The sequence below is a fragment of the Nyctereutes procyonoides genome, unplaced genomic scaffold (genome assembly GCF_905146905.1).
Source record: "Nyctereutes procyonoides isolate TBG_1078 unplaced genomic scaffold, NYPRO_anot_genome, whole genome shotgun sequence".
NCBI classification, from domain to species: Eukaryota; Metazoa; Chordata; class Mammalia; order Carnivora; family Canidae; genus Nyctereutes; species Nyctereutes procyonoides.
The window spans coordinates 23,426,500-23,448,137 of record NW_026575117.1 but is presented as its reverse complement, the minus strand read 5'-3'; the positions used below and the strand labels follow the sequence as shown (position 1 = coordinate 23,448,137).

General features: G+C 49.9%; 1 long non-coding RNA gene across 1 annotated transcript; it reads right to left on the bottom strand.

Annotated features, from left to right (window-relative positions):
- Positions 1–727: 727 nt before the first annotated feature.
- On the bottom strand, positions 728–20,617 carry LOC129515114 (uncharacterized). Its single transcript, XR_008665526.1, has 3 exons — positions 20,387–20,617; positions 15,931–16,104; positions 728–974 (listed from the first exon to the last, which is right to left on the bottom strand). It is a non-coding gene; the product is annotated as an uncharacterized LOC129515114 (long non-coding RNA).
- Between the last annotated feature and the right edge of the window lie 1,021 nt (positions 20,618–21,638).

The following is a 21,638-nucleotide window of genomic DNA, read 5'->3' as shown; positions in this document are numbered from 1 at the left end:
ATCTATGTCAAAAAGTATGCAATTGAGAAAGGATTGGTCAATTTGGCGCACAGTTCTCTGATGTTTCTGAGAGACAAATTTTAGGTAAGAAGTAGAAACTGAAGGAAGATTCCCGGGACACTGTCCTCTTCAATAGTTGCATGGTCAGGTGATAACTGACTGAAACACATAAGTCACTTTGGATCATTTACAGAAAATAATAAGGTCATCAACAGTTGTCAGCTTCACCCAGATGAATTCAGAGAGGTAGCAGAGAACATTTATGTATTTGATTTTACTCATAAGCCTCCTGGCCAAAGGCCCAGGGAGGACTTGTGATTGGTGCCTTCTTAAAAAAAATAAGACTTTTCCAAATTCACATTGGGATGGGCCAAAACTATCTTATAAGGGAGAACTGATGCCAGAGCAGCTCCCAGATGCTCCTTTCTTTTCTTCCCCTCCAGCATTACATAAGTGAAAAAGACAAATGACTGCCAGCTTCACACAGCTGTACTCCTCCTGGCCAAGGGACTCCTACAATCCCATAGGACTCAGCACACTCTAGAAGGTAACTATGGGCACCGCCTGCTAAATTCTGCGGGACTTCTGAGCTGCATTGACATGGATTATGCTTTCCTTAAAACATTTATTTCCTTGTTGTATTAGTTATCCATTGCGTAACAAATTACACCAAAATTTTAGTCACCTAAAACAAATATTTATTTCAAGGTTTCTGCAGGTCAAGAATTCCAAAAGCATCTCAGCTGGGTGGTTTTGTTCAGAGTCTTTCGCGTAGTTAGAGTTGGGATGTTGGCTGAGGCTCTTGTCATCTGAAGGCTTGCATAGTGCTGGGCATTTACCAGGATGGCTCGTTCACATGGCTTTTGGCAGGTAGCCCCAGTTCCTCTCTGGTTCTCAGCTGGAAGCCTCAGCCACTCCTCATGTGGATGTCTCCATAGGCAGCTTGTGTGTCCTCACAAATGGCATAACTTCCTCTGGAAAGAAAGGGGAAGAATGTGTAGTCCTTTGATGACCTAGTCTCCAAATTCACACATTGCCAATTTTTGTTTGAATCTATTTCTGGGGCAGCCCCGGTGGCACAGCGGTTTAGCGCCGCCTGCAGCCCGGGGTGTGATCCTGGAGTCCCGGGATCGAGTCCCACGTCAGGCTCCCTGCATGGAGCCTGCTTCTCCCTCTGCCTCTCTCTCTCTCTCTCTCTCTCTCTCTCTCTCTCTGCATCTCTATGAATAAATAAATAAAATCTTAAAAAAATTTTTAATCTATTTCTGATAAGTGAGTCGTTAAGTCTATCCCACCATCAAAGGTAGGAGAATTAGACTTCATCTTTTATTTTTTTTAAAGATTATTTATTTTAGAGAAAGAGAGAGCACAAACAGAAGGAGAGGAGCAGAGGGAGAGAATCTCAAGCAGATTCCCTGCTGAGCTGAGAATCTTGATGCAGGGCCCCATACCAAGACCCTGAGGTCATAACCAAAGCCGGAATCAAGAGTTGGACACCCAACCCCCTGAGCCACTGAAGCATCCTTAGACTCTACCTTTTAAAGGGAGAAATATTGGAGAGGACGTAAAAAAAAATAAAAAAATAAAAAAATAAAAAGACAACTTTCCCCTCTCCCCTCTTAGGTTCATTTCCTGGGGCCCTGCAAATTAGACTGACAAAAGGCAGATTAACAGGAGAAAAACAGTTTATTTACCCACATAGAGCTCATAAATGAGGGAGAAACAGTGAAAAGTGATGAATCATTCAAAGGACTGGTTACAATTTAGGCTTCTAGCATCTTAACAAAACCCAGTACTTTGTAGAGAAATGGCAAGCCAAAGGAAAGGGTTTTAGGCTTCGAAGAGTGGCAAACTGTGAGAAGGAAAATATATGGGGAAAGCTAAGGGAAGATAAGGGTTATTTCAGTGAGTTTTGTCATGCAGATTCCTCTCTGGGCTGTCTCTGGGCTGATAAGAGTCTCTGGTTATTAAGAGCCTAAGCCTGCTTCTAGGTAAATAGTGGGGGAGGGCAGAGTCCTTTCTTTTCCTTCTTTCCTTCTTTCCTTCTTTCCTTCTTTCCTTCCTTCCTTCCTTCCTTCCTTCCTTCCTTCCTTCCTTCCTTCCTTTTTTCCTTCTGATGTTTGCTGTTTTTCAGTTGTCTTCAACTCAAAATAACCCTTATGCCAAAGTGGCTTGTTTTGGGGTGGCATATTCTGACCCCCCACAGAAGCAAATAACCTGTGGACATATTTTAAAGCTGCCACACTTGTCTTCTATAGCAAGAAGAACAACACAGCTCTCCTGGTTGTCTCCCTATGTCTCTAGCCACTCACTCTCGATGTCCATCTATGGCTCTCTGCATTACTCCTGTTTCTTGAATCCTGGCTTTCTTGGGCCTCTGTTCTTCTCCTTCCACATGTTTGCTCTGGGCCACCCTACGCTTTCTATGTACCACCTTTGGGCTGCTGATTCTCCAACCCAGGGATTGGCATATGCCTTATGATAGGGCCAAAGGGCTTACTAGACCAAACCTTCTCTATTGCAAATATCCAAGTTGGTTGCTGTAGTGCAAAAGCACCCATGAACAGTGCATGAATGAATGGGCCTGACTGTGTTCCAATAATACTTTATTTGTACAACTGGCTGCCAGTCTGTCGTTCATAATTTGCTGATCCCTTTTCTAACTTCTATGGTCCTTGCAGACCCTTCTCCTGGGCTCCAGATAAAAGCTCACCTGCCCTCACTCAGGGAATTTCTTCTTAGATGCCTGAGAGGTAGCTCAAACTCCTCTCCTCCTGTACCGTACTTCCTGTAGTGAACACAGTTTTCTTTTGTGTTCTCTGTCCGTAAATGATATTGCCATTTGGTTAGTTGCTGGAGCCTGAGAGCTAGAAGCAATTCCTGCTTATCTCACCTTCCTCATCTCCTGCATCCAGTCAGTCGACATTTAGTGTACTTCCTAAAGTTTCCCTTGGCTCTGTTTCCGCTGCTAGTATCCAGCTTAAGCTATCACTGTGTCCTTCCCCGAGTACCATAATAGCCTAGGTGCTAGACAGAACAATATCCCGCAAAGATGTCCACATCCCAATCCTCAGACCCTGTGACTATTCCACCTTACATGGTATAAGGGACTTTGCACGTGTGATTAAATTAAGGCTCTTGAGATGGGAAGGTTATCCTGGATTATTCAAATTGGCCTGATATAATCACAGGGCTCCTTATAAGAGAAGGGCCAGATATGGGAGGGAATGTGCCAATGGAAGCAGAGATTTGCAAGGTGCCCTTTGAAGGTGGAAGGGGCTATGACTCCAAGAATGCAGGTGGCTTCTGGAAGCTGGAAAAGACAAGGAAATGGTTTTTCCACTCCAACCTCCAGAAGGTACAAGTGTGGCCAGCATTTTAGTTTTAGTCTGACTTTGGTCTTCTGGCCTCCAGAACTAGAAGATAATATAATTGTGTTGTTTAGGCCATTAAACGTGTGATCATTTGTTATGGCAGCAATAGAAAATGAATACACCTCTTAACCCTTCCTCTAATCTTGCTCTATTCTCCACCCCACCCCAAACACAAATATGATCTGTGACATCTCCATTCAAAACACTTTCATGACTTCCCTGTATCCTTAGGATAAATTCCAAGCTCCTTGCAAGACTCTATCATCGGTCTCCAGCAGCTTATGTGCCATAAATTCATACAATGAATTTCACTTCATGTTGTCGTGTCATTAGACTAAATATTTTGTCTGTTTAGGACCTGTTTATCTTCTCACTCCCGGCTGACTAACTCCTGCAAGTCATTTAGACATCACTTCCTCAGTGATGGTCCCTGCCGCCATTCTGAGTTCAGGTCCCCGGTAGAGACATTAAAGCAAGTTCCCTATCGCACCCCTGACTCACTTTATTGCTATGATTTGTGAGCTCAGAGACTGCACAGCTGCCTCGTTCACCACCCTGCACCGAGCACCTTCCATGATGGCTGGCACACACCAGCGTTCAGCGACGACATAAATGGATGAGAGGTGGGTCTAGGGAGACTTGGTGGAGGTAGTGCGAGGGGCTCCAGCACTGGGTCATCTCCCCTTGAGAAAACTGGGGAAGAGGAGCCCACCGGGGAGAGAGACCCGGAGCCGACTCCGGAGCAGGTGGGAGTCTGAATTGCCCTCATTTCCCTTCCTGTTCGGCCTGGTGGGGAAGATGCCGGGAAGGGGAATGGGGCGTCACTGCCCTCCTGCTACAATTAGCTGAGCCTTTTATTCTTCTTCTACAAAGAGGAGAGAGCAAATCAAAGGGAGATAAAAGTGCATGTCCCACAAAAGACATCGAGATGAGGGGGAAGGAAGGGAGGGTGGTGGGACAGGGAGGCAGAGTCAGAGAGAAAGCCCTACGGCCCAAACAAAAGCCCAAAGCCAGCTGATCCCAAGGATCAGACGGTGGAGACACAAGGACAGGAAGAGAGCAGACTGCGTGGGGATCAGCAGCCCTGTTAGCCAAGGAGGAGAGGGAATGAAGGAAGATAAAACACTGATGTGAATGGCCAGGGAAGAGGGTGGAGAGGGACCCCAAATGGAGTTGGGACAAAGGCATGAAAAGACAAGATTGCCACCATCCCATGAGTACTCCACCCAGGGAAAGCAAAGAGGGGCTGGAGACAAAGGCTGAGAGAGGAAGGCAGGAAGGGAGGGAGCACAGCAAACTGGTCCTGTGCTGGTGACAGGGCCGTGAGCACGGGGGTGCTCAGCAGTACATTCTCCACGGGGCTCAGCCGAGGCTCCAAGGCGGAAGAGGTAACCAGAGTACTGGCCTATATTTGAGGAGAGAATCCTACCTGAGCAGCTTTCTTGTATTTGAACTTCCTATAAATAGAATTTAAGAGATGAACACACAGAAATAATGTGGTCATGAGCCTTCCAACACATATGCTTTTGTGTCAGGCTTCTTTCTGTCAACATGATGCTGCATATAGTGTAGATAAGTCATTGTCATTGCTGTATAATATTCCATGACGTAAATAGATACTTACATATATAGCCATTCTTATACCTAGTGGAGAATCTTCATCAGGTCTACAAACTCTTATCTGAAATCTTGGGGCCAGACGTGTTTCAGGATTTTAGAAAGATGGTAAACAGAGATGTGACGCGCACGTGCTGTTATTACACAACTCCGTAGGCTGGGTGTGCAGAAGGCCCCTGTAACCAGATGCATGCGTGTTTCTGCAAGGAAATGTATGAATGCTCATCCTAGAAATAGCTTCCCTTCAGGTCAGGTTTTTCCACCAAATGAGTTCAGGCCAGATTGGGTCATGCCTCCAAATAAAAGATGACTTGTTTGGTCTTCAGGGCTTTTGTTGTTTCAGAATTCAGAACTTGGCATTGTAGACCTATAGTATGCTAGTTCCCAATCAGATTTGCTTCGGAAAACCCTGGCAGAAAGAGGGGGTGACTATCATGGTATGGGCATCAGCAAAAATCAGAAACAAAGGTCCAGCACTGTTTGAGCAATGAGATCCAGTCCGGAAGGGGTGTTGGAGTTGGCTAAGTCAGACTCAAAAGGGTTTGAGTCTTAGGTTTGAGTCATAGGTTTGATCCTATGTGAGAAGAGAAGACTCCTGTGTGCAGCTGGTTGCTTAGCTCCCTGATTGCCCTGTCCCATCTGACCATTATAAACCTTCTTTGTTTTTATAACCTCAGCTCCTGGACTTATAAATTGTTGATTAAATTTTTTATATAATTTTAAAGCTCATTTCTTTCTCTTATCCTTTTAATCTGTTGGTCCTTGAGTTCTGTTTTACTTCTCTTGATTATTCCTTATTTCTATTTTGTCCCTTGTAATTTTATATTACATTCTTTTATCTTGTCTTATCTTTCTGTTTTTATTGTTATTGTGCTATTTTGTAGTAGCCGAGAAAAGACCCTGTGGTTTGGAGGAGCAAGCAGTGATCATTTACCCCCACCCCTCCCTCAGAGCCGGATTGCTCTGTACTTGGGAGAGTTTCTCTCCCTGAGGAGATTTCTGGGTGGTGGGGAGCCCTCACAATTTAAGCTCAAGACTTTTTTTTTTTTTTTTTTACTTGAGAGAAGAGAGAGAGAGAGAGAGAGCACACATGAGTGAGGGGGAGGGCCAGAGGGAGCAGGAGAAGCAGGCTCTGCTGAGCACGAAGTCTGCAGACCAGCTGCTGTGGGGCTCGATCCCAGGACCCTGATCATGACCTGAGCTGAAGGCAGACGCTCAACACTTAACCACCTGAGCCACCCAGGTGCCCCTTCAGCTCAAGGCTTGACCAAGAATTAATTGGTCCTCAGGTTTTTGAAGCCTTTGGAAACACCCAGTCTCAAACAGGACTAAGTGTTCCCTAAGTGGCAGGGATTTATTTCTGGTTAAATATTTCTTTGCCCTCAGGGTCCTTAACCCGGCATAGATGCCCTTCCCTGTCCCCACTTGCAGGTAGGTGCTCTTCATCCTTTTATGTGCTCAGGAATACTCCAGGGTGAGGATGCAGTGGCGCGTGTTTCAGCTTTCCACCAGGTGCAGAGATGTCCTTTCCTGGGGATGGAGAAGGCCTTGTTCCCTCAGGTCCAAGAGGAGTGAGGATGTGGCTCTATGCTAGTGTTGCTCCATGGCGCACAGAGCATGCAGCCAGAGATAAGGCCAGGTAGTCTACTCTCCCCGGCCTGGCAGAGAGGCCTGTAGCAGCCAGACCGCATAACCTTAGACCCAGAGCGGGGAGCGCATTTCTCCAGGGGGAAGAACCCTGACTTTGGGAAATGCACCGATGGGGAGAGGGGCTGGTTAAACACCCTCCTCAGAGCGAGGCTGAGTCCTAGACTTGTGTCCTAAGGGTGGTTGCACATTCTGTCAATTGTCCTAGGAAGGGGCAGACCCCCAGAGAGAATGGAGGCCTGGGAGAAGTAGGCTTGAGAGTGCTTCTTGGGGCCCTGGAGACTCCCTGGAAACAGGCTTCTTTGAGGAAGAGAAAGGCAGGCCTGGGAAGCAGGAAGCAGGTGAGAATGAGGCCGTGGGGGACTCAAAGGTTGGAGTTCGTTCCAAGTTCGGTGTTTCCACATCCCAGTGCCCGCCCCCCCCCCAAGGGTCTCAAGCCTTCCCACAGGTTTTGTCGGAACAGGGCCACCGGATGAGCAGGGAGGTAGCACAAAGCACAAATGCAGGGCCCGCCTCCCCGGCTTGGCTGGCCTCTCAGGTCAGTGGAGCAGGGACACCAGGGTCCCCTCTGCCCCTTCAGGGACCAGTGTCTGTGCTTGGCAACCTCAGGGCTGTGTGGCTGCAGGAGAGCTGTGGGCTGAGCTGAGGCTTATTTTAGTCCTTTTCATCAGTTAGCTGCACACTGCTTTTTATATCATTTTAATTATCTTTTTATTTCTTTTAATTTACTTTATCTTTTTTTATGGGCGGCTATATATATATTCTTCTCTTCCCATTTGCTATTTCTTCACCTTAATAAACTGGGTCCTGGGGGCCCGGGCTCAGGGGAGAGCCCTGAGGCAGCCCAAGCAGAAAAGGCTGGACCCTGCCCTCTCTGACTGGACTCTGACATCCCCTTGCCAGTCATGTCTCGTCCCCAGTGACCCTCTGGACTCTTAAAAACTCCTGTCTGTGGAACAGGAGCCTCCAGGCCAGAATTCTCCCCCAGGGTCATGATGCATTTACCTCTACTGATAATACATCTGAACTAGGAGATGGTGGTAACGCTATTTTCATAATTAGAAAGGTAATATATGGGATCCCTGGGTGGCTCAGCGGTTTGGCGCCTGCCTTTGGCCCAGGGCGCGATCCTGGAGTCCTGGGATCGAGTCCCGTGTCAGGGCTCCCGGCATGGAGCCTGCTTCTCCCTCTGCCTGTCTCTCTCTCTCTCTGTGTCTATCATAAATAAATAAATAAATCTTTAAAAAAAAAAAGAAAGGTAATGTACGCTCATCAACAAGAAAGGCAAACACAGAGGTGCGTGAAGTAAGAAGCACCGATCCCTCTATTGCCCCAGTTCCTGCTCCAGCCTCGGAGTAGCCTTGTTAACATAATAAGTGTGTGGAAATATTATATGTAGCATCTCACACGCACATTTGAAGTCTGGTAGGTAGGACCAAATTGTCTACCGGCACACTAAGCCAATTCGCACCCCTACCAACGGCTCCTAAGAGGGCCCTCTCCCCCTTTGCCTACACTCTCACCAGCACAGCAGACGGTCTAAGCCTTTCGAAACTCTTCCTGTATCAGCCTGCCCCTGCCCTGCACCCCTCCCCTGTTCCAGGCCTGTGTGGATTCAGGAAATGGGGTTGATGCGAGTGACCTCTGTCCGTTAATCACTAGGAGATGCAATGTTCTTGCGGGACCAAGCCCTGCTCTAGCTCTGCCTCCAGACCTGCTGGGTGATGTCACTGTGAGGGCCCAGCTTCTGCAGCTTGTGCCGAGGAGCTCCCGTTGGTAGCTCAGCAGGAGCAGCCGGAGACCCCCGGGCGCTCTTGGCAATGGGCAGGTGCCTATCTTCCTATTCATGTGGGCAGACACCCACTGAGCACCAAGTGTGAGTCACGCCTGAAGGTCCGTCTGGATTTTTCCCCAATCCTGGTCCTCTCCCAGAGGCAGTAGGGAGAGCCTTGCCTTCCACACACTCCCACCACATCTAATAGCTTCCATCGCTCTGGGGAGTCCTGCCAGGATCATGTGTGTGCCCGGCAAGAGGCTGCGGTTAGGAAGGCGAGTCTCCCTGCCAGCCTGCAGCAGTGGGGTGGGCAGTCTGTGGGTGGGCAGGGAGGAGGTGGGTGTCAACATAGCTTCAGAGATAGTCCATCAGCAGGTGAGAGAGATGAATGGGGGAAGGCCCTAACTCCGAGTAAACAACCCAGACCAGGTGTAAACGAGTCTGGGGTGCAGGCAGCAGGAAAGAGGCAGAGCTGACTGCGAGGCGTGTACTCCCTCATGTCCTCCCGGCCTGGGTGCCAACTGTCTTACCAAGGCCTAGCAGCTGGTTAGATGGTGGGAACTAGTCACCATCCCAGACAGTTGGTTTGACTTCTTCCTCTCTGAGTCAACTGAAGTCAACTTTGACCTAAAAAATAACAGCCCTAAGTTTTAGGACTTGGAGGTCAAGACAGACATCTCCTCCTTCTCTTTCAGTGGTGGTTCTAGAAGATAGGAACCCCACCTCCACCCTGAGAAGGAGGCATGAGTGGGATGCATCATCTGGTGTCGAGTGCCTGGCCGCATGATGCCTGGCTAGTGGTGGGTATGGGGTCCCTTATACTCTAGCTGCCCTCAAATGGAACAAAACATCTCCTTTAGGAGAAGCAAGTTGAGTCAACAAGCATTCCGTTCTTATAGAACAGCTCACCCCACACCCATCCCAAACCTCTCTTCCTCCCTGGAAAAACTAAAACCACACTCTTTGTCTTCTGTAGCTGTAGGTGACTTTTGACAATGTCCTGGCTAATTAGACATAAGCAAAAACCTGTTTGGCTTTTTTTTTTTAAGATTTTATTTATTTATTCATGATAGACATGGGACGGGGGGCAGAGACACAGGCAGAGGGAGAAGCAGGCTCCATGCAGGGAGCCCGACGCGAAACTCGATCCCGGAACTCCAGGATCACGCCCAGGGCCAAAGGCAGGCGCCAAACCGCTGAGCTACCCAGGGATCCCCTGTTTGGCTTTCGAGAGACCCTTGTTTCTTTAATGGCTGGGAGAGATGTATCTGGCACCATCCCGCCTCCTGTTGCCCACCTGGAATGGGGATATGATACCTGGAGCTGTGGCATCCATAGTGTGACTCTGGGAGAAAGGTCAAGGAAAATATAAGATGCTATCGCTAATATTACAGTGCCCTAAACCAACTCCAGCTACGGACAACCTCCAGGCTTCTTGTTTTTTCTTTTCTTTTCTTTTCTTTTTTTTCTCCAGGCTTCTTGTTATGGAAGAAGAATAAATCCCAATTCGTGTAAGCCCTTGTTAGTTGGCTTTTCTGTTTCTTATCATTGGAAAGCATTCCTAAGTGATAAACTTGTTTGTGGATGTTTTCAAAGCCAGAAAGCTTAAAGGGGCCCCTTTAGCCTTTCCAGTTGAACAGTGAGATGCATCACTAAGGCCCTCTGTTTAGGGATGGAAGTATCTGGAATGACCTCTCCCCTTCTCCAGCATGGCCTGGACTTCCCATCTCTGTGTGCATTGCCCCACTTTGGCCTCATCTGGTCCCCAAAAGAAGCGCAAAGCATTGTTCACTCAGCTCAGGATAAATCTAGGCCCCTGGGCAGAGTGCCAAAGAAGTAAAAAAGACAGCTGTGCTTTGATGTCCCTCTGCTCCTCTATTCTCTAAGGATCCCAAAGGGTGCTCCTGAGACACAAGCCCGGCCTTGGGCCTCACTCCCAGGATGATGGTACAGCAGCTGCCGAGGCATGCTTTGTCTGCTCTTCCCCCATCCTTCTTCCCTGGGATCCTGGGAGCTGTAACACCCCATCTCCTGAGGTTTTCCAGACGAACTCTCCTGATTCAAACAACACAGAAAATAAAGAGCAGACCCCAGGGAATAAGCAAAAGGGAACTAGAGTCTTCACTATGTTATCACTTTACCACCTCGTAAGGGGATGCTAATCCCCTTGCTAATCCTTGCTAAGTGCTCCTTCTCTCTCCTTCAAGGGCTCCTCTCTTTTCCTCCTTGGCCTGACCTCCAGGCATCCTCTATCCCCCACCTCTTCTCCGTCTCATTCTTCATTCATTTTTATAACTTCCCTATCCCCTGAAACCCTGTTCTCTTTCCCCTGCCCAGACCTCTCCCTCCTGGTCTCCAGCCTCAAATACCCAGCTATTCATTCCTTGCACATCTGCACCTGGGCTCTAAAAGATTAACATGTCTCTAGCATAAATCATTTCCCCCCAATCTTTTCCTACTCCTTCATACCTTCATGGTGGCAATTGGAAGGTGGCACTAATACCCACTCTGGTAGTTTCCCATTGCTGCTAAAACAAATTACCACCCAGTGGCTTATAACATCACAAATTTATTATCTTACAGTTCTGGAGACCAGAAATCCAAAACAGCTCTTATTAGGCTAAACTCAAGATGTTGGCAGAGCTGTATTCCATCTGGAAGCTCTAGGGAAAATCCATTTACTTGTCTTTTCCCACCTCCCAAGGCCACCTGCATGCCTTGGCTCATGGCCCCTTGTGGCCAGCAATCACTTCCCCCAAACTTTGTAGTTTGTAGTCCTCACATCTCCTTCTTTTTTTAAAAAAATATTTTATTTATTTATTCATGAGAGACGCAGAGAGGCAGAGACACAGGCAGAGGGAGAAGCAGGCGCCATGCAGGGAGCCCAACGTGGGACTCAATCCTGGGACTCCGGGGTCACGCCCTTAGCTGAAGGCAGACGCTTAACCATTGAGCCACCCAGGCGTCCCCTCACATCTCCTTCTCTAAACATCCTGCCCCCTTCTTTCTTTTCTCTCTTTTAAATGTATTTATTTACTTAAGTGATTCTATGCCCAATGTGGGGCTTGAAAACATGACCCTGAGATCAAGAGTCACATGCTCTTCTGATTGAGCCAGCCAGGCACCCTCCTCCTTCTTTCACTTATAAGAATTCTTATGATTTACATTGGGCCTACCTGGATACTCCAAGATTCTCTTCCCATCTCAAGATCCTTACTTTAGTCACATCTGCAAAGTCCCTTTTGCCATGTTGGAAACCTGTCCATAGTTTCCAGGGAGTAGGACGTGAACATCCTTAGGGGCCATTGTTCTACATACCACACCTCCCTTTAGTAATAATTGCTACCGTTACTGAACATGTTTTATAAACTTTTTTTTAAATTTATTTATTTATTTATGATAGTCACAGAGAGAGAGAGAGAGAGAGAGAGAGAGAGAGAGGCAGAGACACAGGCAGAGGGAGAAGCAGGCTCCATGCACCGGGAGCCCGATGTGGGATTCGATCCAGGGTCTCCAGGATCGCGCCCTGGGTCAAAGGCAGGCGCCAAACCGCTGCGCCACCCAGGGATCCCCTGAACATGTTTTATTGTCTAGGCTCTGGGCTGATGTTTTTTTCCCTAAGTGTTTTCGTGCACTATTGAGACAATACAAAATTGAAAAGAACCCTCTGGACTCTCAAAATTCTATTGGCAGGAGGCAAGCTGAGAAAACACAGGCTAACTTTCATGGAAACAGAGGGATGACACAGAGGTCAGAACCAAGAGTTCAGAGGGGAGAGCCGAGAGCTATGGAGAGTTATTCCATCTGCCTGGTTAGATTTCAGAACTGTTATGGACCACCTTCCCCCTTTAGAACAAGAATGTATTTAGCAGCTATATCATGCCTCTCCTACATTGTATAGAGGGTGTGGTGGGAGCAGATAACTCATCTCTTTGTTTAGCTGGTCAAGAGGAGCCTTTCATGGGAGTCCTTTTAAGAAACTACACCTGTTGGTGCCGGGGTGGTGCAGTCTGTCAAGCGTCTGACTCTTGGTTTTGGCTCAAGTCATAATCTCAGGGTCATGGGATCAAGCCCCAAGCTGGGCCCATGCTCCCTGCCTAATTTGCTTGAGATTCCCTCTCTTTCTCTCTCTCTCTCTCTGTTCTTCCTGCTTTTGCACTCTCTCTCTCTAAAATGAATAAATCGGGATCCCTGGGTGGTGCAGCGCTTTAGCACCTGCCTTTGGCCCAGGGCACGATCCTGGAGACCCGGGATCGAGTCCCACATCGGGCTCCCGGTGCATGGAGCCTGCTTCTCCCTCTGCCTGTGTCTCTGCCTCTCTCTCTCTCTCTCTCTCTGACTATCATAAATAAATAAAAATTAAAAAAAATAAAATGAATAAATCTTAAAAAAAAAAGAGAAAAAATAAAGAAACTACACCCAAGGAGCCTTATCTGCACCTGCAGCTGATTTAGATGATGAGTTATAGCTGGTGCTGCCATGAAGCGAGACTTTTGAGGGTTTTTTGGGGTGGGGGACGGAGCATATTTTTGTCTGCCAGAGGGATGTAAACATTAGGGGTCAGAGGGCAGAACTAGCCAGCTTCCAGTTTGGCCCCCACAGCTCACGACTTCTGAGAATCACACCTCTGCATAGTCCCTTGCATGCCGCACCGGGAGCACACAGCAACAGTGATGCTGCACCACTTCTGAGGCAGCTCATCAAAGACTATGGCCACTTGTTGGGGTATGTTGTCTCTCTGTCTCTTCCTGTGGGAGAAGCAAGCAGTGGTGCTGTGAGTGACCCTGTGGAGAAGCCCACGTGGTAGAGAAACACCCTGTGGAGCCGCTTCCAGAATCCTGATCCTCAGAAACTTTGTAGGTATGTTTGTTGTTGGAAGTGACTGACTTTTGGGGTCATTTGTTATGCAGCAATATCTATTACAAGAGGGTGGAAAGAATGACTGATGACATCTCTTAAAGCAATCTCACACGTCCTTAAACAGCCCTGCCGCCTGGAGCCTTTTCTGTAGCTGTTCTCTCTGCCTGACTTCCTTACCCAGCTCTCCAGCAGGTTTCTTCTGGCTGCCCAACCCAAAGTAGTGCCTCTGTCACTTATTTTCACATCTTCCTGCAGTAATTCTCTGCTCAGCATCTCTCGCTCTGATATGTTGGTTGGGTTTTTGTTATCTGTCTCCCCACTAGAATAGGAGCTCCAAGAAAGAGGGAGCTTGGCATAAATAAAGGAGCCCAGAGAGCTCTTATGTCCTGCTGGTACTTCTTTATAGCTGTCGTTCCTGTCTTCCCAAACTTCTTGAAGTTGTTTTTCAGGCATCCTGTTTCACATATTGTTCTTTCTCCTAGAATGCTCTTTCCCCTTCTTCTTTTGGTGAAGACCAATACATTCTTTTTTTTTTTAAGATTGATTTATTGATTTAAAGATGTTATTTATTTCTTCATGAAAGACACACAGATAGAGGCAGAGACAAAGGCAGAGGGGGGAAGCAGGCTCCCTGCAGGGAGCCCAATGAAGGACCTGATCCCAGGACCCTGGAATCATGACCTGAGCCAAGGCAGATGCTCAACCACTAAGCCACCCAGGCGCCCCAAGACTTATTTATTTGAGAAAGAGAGAGAGGTCACATGGGTGAGTTCATGATGGGGGGCCATGGCAGAGGAAGAGAGAGAATCCCAAGCAGACTCCCCACTGGGCCTGGAGCCCGATGTGGGGTTCCATCTCACAACCCTGACATCATGACCTGAGCTGAAATCCAGATGCTCAACCAACTGAGCCATCCAGATGCTCCAAGACTTATATATCTTTTTTTTTTAAGATTTTATTTATTTATTCATGAGGGACACAGAGAGAGGAAGAGACACAGGCAGAGGGAGAAGCAGGCTCCCTGCAGGGGGCCCAACGTGGGACCTGATCCCAGGTCTCCAGGATCAGGCCCTGGGCTGAAGGCAGACACTTAACCGCTGAGCCACCCGGGCGTCCCTACTTATTTATCTTTTAAGAGCTTCTCCCACCATAACATTTGCCATCCATTGGTGTGATCGATCATCTAAGTGTCATTCCCTGCCAGCTGCTGGACTCTGGAGGTCCCGGGCTATGATTCCTTCACTGTTGCATCTCCAAAGACCTGACAGAGCTCTGGCCCTGTGGCCTCAATAAGATGAGTCACAAGACAGGGAAAGGCCCTGTGACAGGTGCCTGGGATTGGCCTGGAGCCACACTGCATCCTTAGCCCTAGGGCCCGGCTCCCTGCTAGCTGAGGAAGGGGTGGGATTCATTCTGTACCCCATGTACATTAGTTTGCACCTAAGTAAAACCCAATGTGTGAACTGATTCCTGAGAGAGGCTGGTGAATTGTTGGCACCTGGAAATTGTCTTTTTACTTTTATTATTATTTTTTAAGATTTTATTTATTTATTCATGAGAGACACAGGGAGAGGGAGAGAGAGAGGCAGAGACACAGGCAGAGAGAGAAGCAGGCTCCATGCAGGGAGCCCGACGTGGGACTCAATCCCGGGACTCCAGGATCAGGCCCTGAGCCAAAGGCAGGCACTAAACCACTGAGCCATTCAGGGATCCCCTGGAAATTGTCTTGAGGGTGGAAGGAGGGACCTCAGCTGTCAAGCACTTAAACCCTAGAACAACTTTCTGTTCATCTCAAGGGGGAACACTGAAGCAGATGAGTTCTGTAGAGCTTCCCGTGGTCCTGGGACCTCTGGTCCCCTTTGTCATGTAACGCAGGCTGACAAACTACATCACCGTCTGCCTTTTTTTTTTTTTTAAAGATTTATTTATTTTTATTTATGATAGACACAGAGAGAAAGAGAGAGGCAGAGACACAGGAGGAGGGAGAAGCAGGCTCCATGCCGAGAGCCTGACGCGGGACTCGATCCCGGGACTCGATCCCGGGACTCCAGGATCACGCCCTGGGCCAAAGGCAGGCGCCAAACCGCTGCGCCCCCCAGGGATCCCCATCACCGTCTGCCTTATTCTCCTACCACATAGTGGCTGGAAGGCCAGGTTGCTGGGGTAGGAGGATGGCATCGGTGACAGGGGCGGAATATGTGAATTAGGAGGCAGAAACAAAGTGGAGGAGAAGAGAAGGAAGAGAGGCGACTGCTGGCTTGTATGATGTAAGACTCTCCTACTTTGAAACTCCCAACACAGCCCCCTCGATGCACAACGTCCCTCTACCCCTAACATAAAAAGCCCTTTCTCAGAACAAAAGCCCTGTCACCGAAAGCACGCATTTAACAACAATAACAGCAAAATACACTAGGTACAAAATCATTTTTCTCAAAAATTTTTCTACTTCAACAAATATTTATTTTCCTGAAAAAGCAGGGATATATAAAGAAATAGAAACGTGGATTTTTTTGTTTGTTTTTGATTGAAAAGACTCTCGGCACAACCGGGAGAACGGCATTGCCCCAGTGAGCCGAAGCACAATGGGAAAGCATTTTTAAAATAGAAAAGAACACGAATATATAAATATACCAAGGTGGCTTTAAAACACGGTAGTACCTCAGTGCCGGAGAGGGGGTGGGCCTCATGCTCACTGGCACCTCGCGTTCTGTCCTCCCCTCCCGGTGGGCTGCTCTGGGCACGTGGTTGATCCAGGCTGAGCCCCATCATCATGTTATGAGCCATATGACCCCGGGGCACACGGTGAACTATCATCGATGAAGGTAGGCCCAGCTGGCGAAAGAGAATGTGAAAATTCATTTAGAAGGCGGGGATCCCTGGGTGGCGCAGCGGTTTGGCGCCTGCCTCTGGCCCAGGGCGCGATCCTGGAGACCCGGGATCGAATCCCACGTCGGGCTCCCGGTGCGTGGAGCCTGCTTCTCCCTCTGCCTGTGTCTCTGCCTCTCTCTGTTTCTCTCTCTCTCTGTGACTATCATAAATAAATAAAAATTAAAAAAAAAAAAAGGCGGCGAATGGGCGTCCGGAGAGCCAGAGCCAGCCTTGCACGGAGAAGGAGCCCTCACTTTCCCCGTCTGTAAAACAGGTTGGATGGCTTCTGCTGCTCTCTCGGGCGCTAATAAGCTGGGATTCCAAAGGGCCAGTCAGGATCGGGGGACAAACATGGTGGAAGAGAAGTGCGGGTCACATGAGGGTCCTTACGGGTACCTGGGGGGCTTGGGGGGTGGGCATCTGCCTTCAGCTCCGTGGTGGTCCTGGGGTCCCTGGGCTCCCCGCAGGGGGCCTGCTCTCCCTCGGCCTGTGTCTCTGCCTCTCTCTGTGTCTCTCCTGAAGAAATAAATAAAATCTTAAACAAAGAAACCAAGAACCAGGCCAGAGGAGTCGCAACCCCAGAGCCCCTCCAGGGAACGCCAGCGGGCCCGCCCGTCCCAGCACAGCAGAGCTGCAGCCGGGGCCACGACTGTGCCCGTGTCCGTCCTGGGCGAGACGGGGCCTTGGCGCCGCTGCAGGTGTGCACGCGTGTCGGGGTGCGACATGGCACCAACAGGGGACAGCCTGTTGCCAGGCAGAACTTTGTCAGGCTGGTGTCAGAGAGAGACAGCCGAGCCCTGAGGGCGACGTGGCAGGGCGAGCGGGAAACAAGGGCAGGTGCTTTCCGGACTCTGCAGCCTCCAGTGCCACAGTCACGCTGGCCTGCTTAGGGTGGTTTTGCGTTTAGGCCTTCAAAGATACTGCACGTGACTCCAGTGTGTGCGAGGGTGCCACGGGCACGGGAGGGAACCCCTGGGCGAGAACGGCCCTCGGGGGCAGCTTCCTCCTGTGTCCGCCTTCGGGGGCCCAGGATGCGTCTCGGGGCACACTCCGGCTTCCTTCCTCCTCGACCACCGAGCTCTTGCGGCCTCCCTTCCTCTGCCCCGGTTCTCGGTCCCCACCCCGTGCCCAACCCACACAGATGCGCCCAGGGGGGACCTGCCACGTCCCCTGCCCCCTGCCCCACGCCCATAGACGCTTCCTTGGTGAAGGCCATTCCCTGGCTTAATTATTTGCAGATCTTCCTTCCCTTTTGGGTTTCCCAAAGTCCAAAGACTCTTCAGATAATTAAACCTGGAGCGACGAGGGACGGGCAGAAAGAGACCCACCCCCTGGGCCTTTGGAATCGGGCTGGGCGATTGGGTCATAATTGATCTTTATTGTTGCAGCTGAAGATTATTTATCCCGTTCCCAGGGGAGCCCGGGTCAGCGCCTGCCCCACCCCCAGCTTGCTGAAGCTTTGGCTGGCCTGCCCTGGAGCCCGGAGTCCAGCCTTCAGCCTCATCCAAGGTGGACCTGGGGACCCTGACTGAGCAGGTGACTCCCTTTTCTTTTTGGGGGCCTTGACAGTTGTGTCTCCCCTCCCCATCCAACCAACGGCTTTATTGCATTTCTCACCCTCCTTGTCACTGCCACACCTTTTGTCTCTCTGGGCCATCTCAGTCCCTGGGCCTCCCTAGACTGGGAACAGCTTTCCTGAGGACCAAAGCCCAGGGTCAGAGAAGAGAAGTGCTCAGGCACGTCCCCACAGCAGCCCTCACTCCCAGGTTCTGGGAGCTTTCCCAGGCATGCCCTGGAAAGGAAACCGGAGCGGGAGGAATGAGGTTCCCTAAAAATATATTTAGATTTCCCAGTGGAGGGACGAGTGGGAGGGTGGAAGGCAGGACTGTGACTACACTGGACATTCAGCCCCACTCTGTCCCCAAGGCACAGAGGCTCCTGCTGGAAAAACAAAACAAAACAAAAAACAACCCCCCTGGAAAAGAATGGGAAAAAGAAAATTCTTCAACCCACACATAAATCTCCCAGGGCTGTCCTAGGCCATGGAGATTAATTATATTATTATTTGTGATAATAATACATTTTATAGCAATACTCTAAAACATTTTTTACCGATTTCATTTTGCTCATCAGCATGACCTCATTTGTCCAGAGCGATGAGGGAGGGCAGAGATGAGCAACATGTCATAAAAAAGAGCTGAGGACAAGTCAAAACCAGACCCCGAGTGCTCTGCCTTTCCACCTCAGATCAATTACGCATTTCCTTGTGACAATATGGGGTCTCCTCGGGGAGGCTGTGATTTTCGCTTGCTGAGTTGAAATCCCCTAGTGAGACTGTGGGGTGATGCCCGGCTACCCCAAACCCCAACAGGGGATTCAAGGTCTCCTACGTCTTTTAAGTGGCAGGTCCCTCCTGGGCCCTCCAGTGTCCTGTTTTAGGGAGCAGTACCCCGTGGAGTGAAGGGCCGAGCACAGCTACCACTATTCCACGCCTGCTGTGTGCCACGGTCTGTGCTGAGAGTTTACACCAACTCCCCCATTTCATTCCCTCAAGTCTGAGCTGAGGGCTCTCTAATCAGTCTGCTCTCTTGGAGGAGGTGGCAGGATTGGAGAAGAACCTGCCCTAAGGTCACACACCTAGTGAGAGGCCAGAGCCAAGATTTAAGCCCCGGACCTCCTGGACTCTGAAACAAATGCCTTAACTCGAAAGACACCCTAGGGCACAAGTCGCTATTCACTGAAAGGAAAAGTCTGTGCTTACATGCCACCCACTTAGAGACAGAGAGAGAAAAAAAAAAAATAAGGGCAGGGCAGCCCTGGTGGCTCAGAGGTTTAGCGCCACCTTCACCCAGGGGCGTGATCCTGGAGACCCGGGATCGAGTCCCACGTTGGGCTCCCTGCATGGAGCCTGCTTCTCCCTCGCCTGCTCTGCCTCTTTCTCTCTCTCTCTGTGTCTCCAATCAATCAATAGATAAAATCTTTAAAAAAAAAAAAAAAGAAGAGAAAAGAAACGAAAGGGCAGCAGAGATGGATTCAGGATCAGAGGATGTGAGTAGGATCAGGATGCGGGTAGTCAGAGCCCCTCCTGGTGGCCTGCAGGCAAGGAAAGGGAGCCCCCAGGGACTGGGTGATGTGCCCTGGACCAAATGGCAGAGCCAGAACCGGAGCCCGGGTATCTTGGCTTGCAGGCCCTGAGCTGTCCCCTCGACCTGCCCCAGGCCATCGGCAGCTTCCTTCCCCCACTTCATAGCTTTACTCTGCACTGCCTGCCGTGGTCAGAGGCCGTGGGCAGAGTCCATGGTCGTCTATTTTCAGCCACTAAAGAAACTTCTTGGGTTAAAATTAGGCCCCCAAACACAAGGGAACAAACAAGTTCCTAAATAATTAAGGAGATCTCAGTCATGCTCCTGTAAGTTCCTCATAGATGCCTGAGATGTCCAGCTCCTGTGGTCTCCATCCCCACCTCTGTTGTGTCTGAACTAGGGCACAGAAACACCGGAGCAGCAGCAGGCCTCATCACCCAGCTGGAGCTTTGGTTTGGCTTCCAGACCCTGAGATCTCGGTACATGGGACAGGAGAGACGGCTGTCCTAGCTGTGGCACTGGAGTCCAGAACCCTCCATCTCACTAGTCGCCCCTGCCCCACGGCTGCCTGCCCTGGCCCGCTTTTCTTACCCTCTCAGGCCCCCAGGCTCTGGGGCCGGGTGTGTGGGTGTGAAAGGGGGGTAGTCTGTGTCCCAGAGCAAACGAGCTGCATCTGCTTGGTGAGATCGGGGTGGGGAGTTGAGCAGGGTCACAGCAGCACCGAGTGAGCCTTCCACACACTCGGGCTAGAAAACTAGCTCTTAAGAAAGAAATAAAGGCCCTGGCTTGTAGAGACTGCTAATTTTTATGGTGTAAAGACTCCTACCGTGGCTGATTGCAGCTACCAATGGATTTGACATTCCTGAACATTTAGTGTTTGGCTCTCGTGAGCTGGCCTGAGCTGGCTCCAGCGTAGCATCGCCCCTCCTATGCTGCCCAGTTTTGGCTCCCAGACGTCCTTGACGCAGGGGCAGTTTTTAATTTTGTCTCAGCCCCTGGCAGGTGTCTGACAAACAGTCTAGGAAAACCAAGCCTCAGACAGTACATCTCCCCAAGCTCCCAGGTTCTAGCCACAAGGGAAAGAAGCAAACAGTGTAAAGCCTTGATGTCTAAAAGGGTTTCTCTTCCAAGAAGTTCAAAGCAGTTGCTGTGTCTGATCTTACCTTAGCCTCTCAACACCCCGGGAAAGTGGGAAGACGGCAGGAATGATTTGGGTGTCCCTTCCTGAAAGATGGGGATGCTGAGGCCCAGAAAGCTTTGACAGTTTGGTCAAGGTCACCAGCAGTTTGGAGCCGAAGCTGCCATAGGAAGCTCAATCGTGCCTTCCATTCTCAATGTCTTGGCCCCTTCCCCCACTCTGCCCTGTCATGACCCAGAAGAGGCAGATCAGGATGGAGAAGCATCAGATCTCGCTGTGGTTTTCCCAGACAGATCCCAGGCCTTATTACTTCCCAGCTCTCCCAGTCTCAGACCACACACCCTTAGCGCCTCCAGGGGAGCTGGCCCGACAGGCTTCCCTTGGGGCTGTGCCAGCTCTGTCTCCGCTCATTAGCAGGTCTGTTTCCAGGTGGATCCACCGTGGGGTCATTAAAGCAATAAACAAGTTCCCGATTGCCGGTGGGCTGGACCTGGCACCCACCGTTCCCTGCATTGTGCAGAGTTCCAGCGGGCCCACACAACCCCCGAAACAATGCCTCACTTCCTCCCAGGAAGCCGCAAACCCGAGCCAGTCTCCTGGGCTCGCCCACGTGCTCTGGCCAAGCCATTGTGTCCAAGACGGCCGGGTCCAGCCATTCCCATGACCAGGGAAATTGCATCCTCTCCGCCCTCCAAGAGTAGGAGGGTAGGGGGCCGAGGGCCAGAGAACCATAGTTCCCCATAGCTCCCAACCTTCATCATTCCTGGCCAGAGGGCCCGAGGTCGCCTATGACCATTTGGATCCCATACCTCAGCCTCTCTCTGGGTCAGGGGTACAAAGAGGACCCTAGAAACAAATGCAGGCTGGAGCCCTAACCAAACTTCTCAGGCCTCCTGGCACCCCTTTCTCTTTATGTTAGGGGTGGAGTGGTGGCGCCAAACAGGGCCCATCAATAATGTGAACAGCAAGGTCACCCAGCATTGCAAAGAGTCATTGGCCTGCTGGGGAGGAACACTGGCCACCCAGGGTGCCCTTTCTCAAGGGGGTTTGGTGGGGCCTCAGGGGGCCTCTGCCACAATTACTGCCAATTCAGATTTCTTCCTTTTAAATGACTCTGTTTGGGAATGAAGGCTTAGGATATCACTTGGAATGATGTCCTAGGGACAGCAAAGGACCTGGGACAGAGGGAACTAGGAGATATCTGAAAGGAAGATGAGACCTGGGGACAACATATCAAGAAGGTCAGGTCTTCTGGAATTTCAGGTGCAGACCAGAGA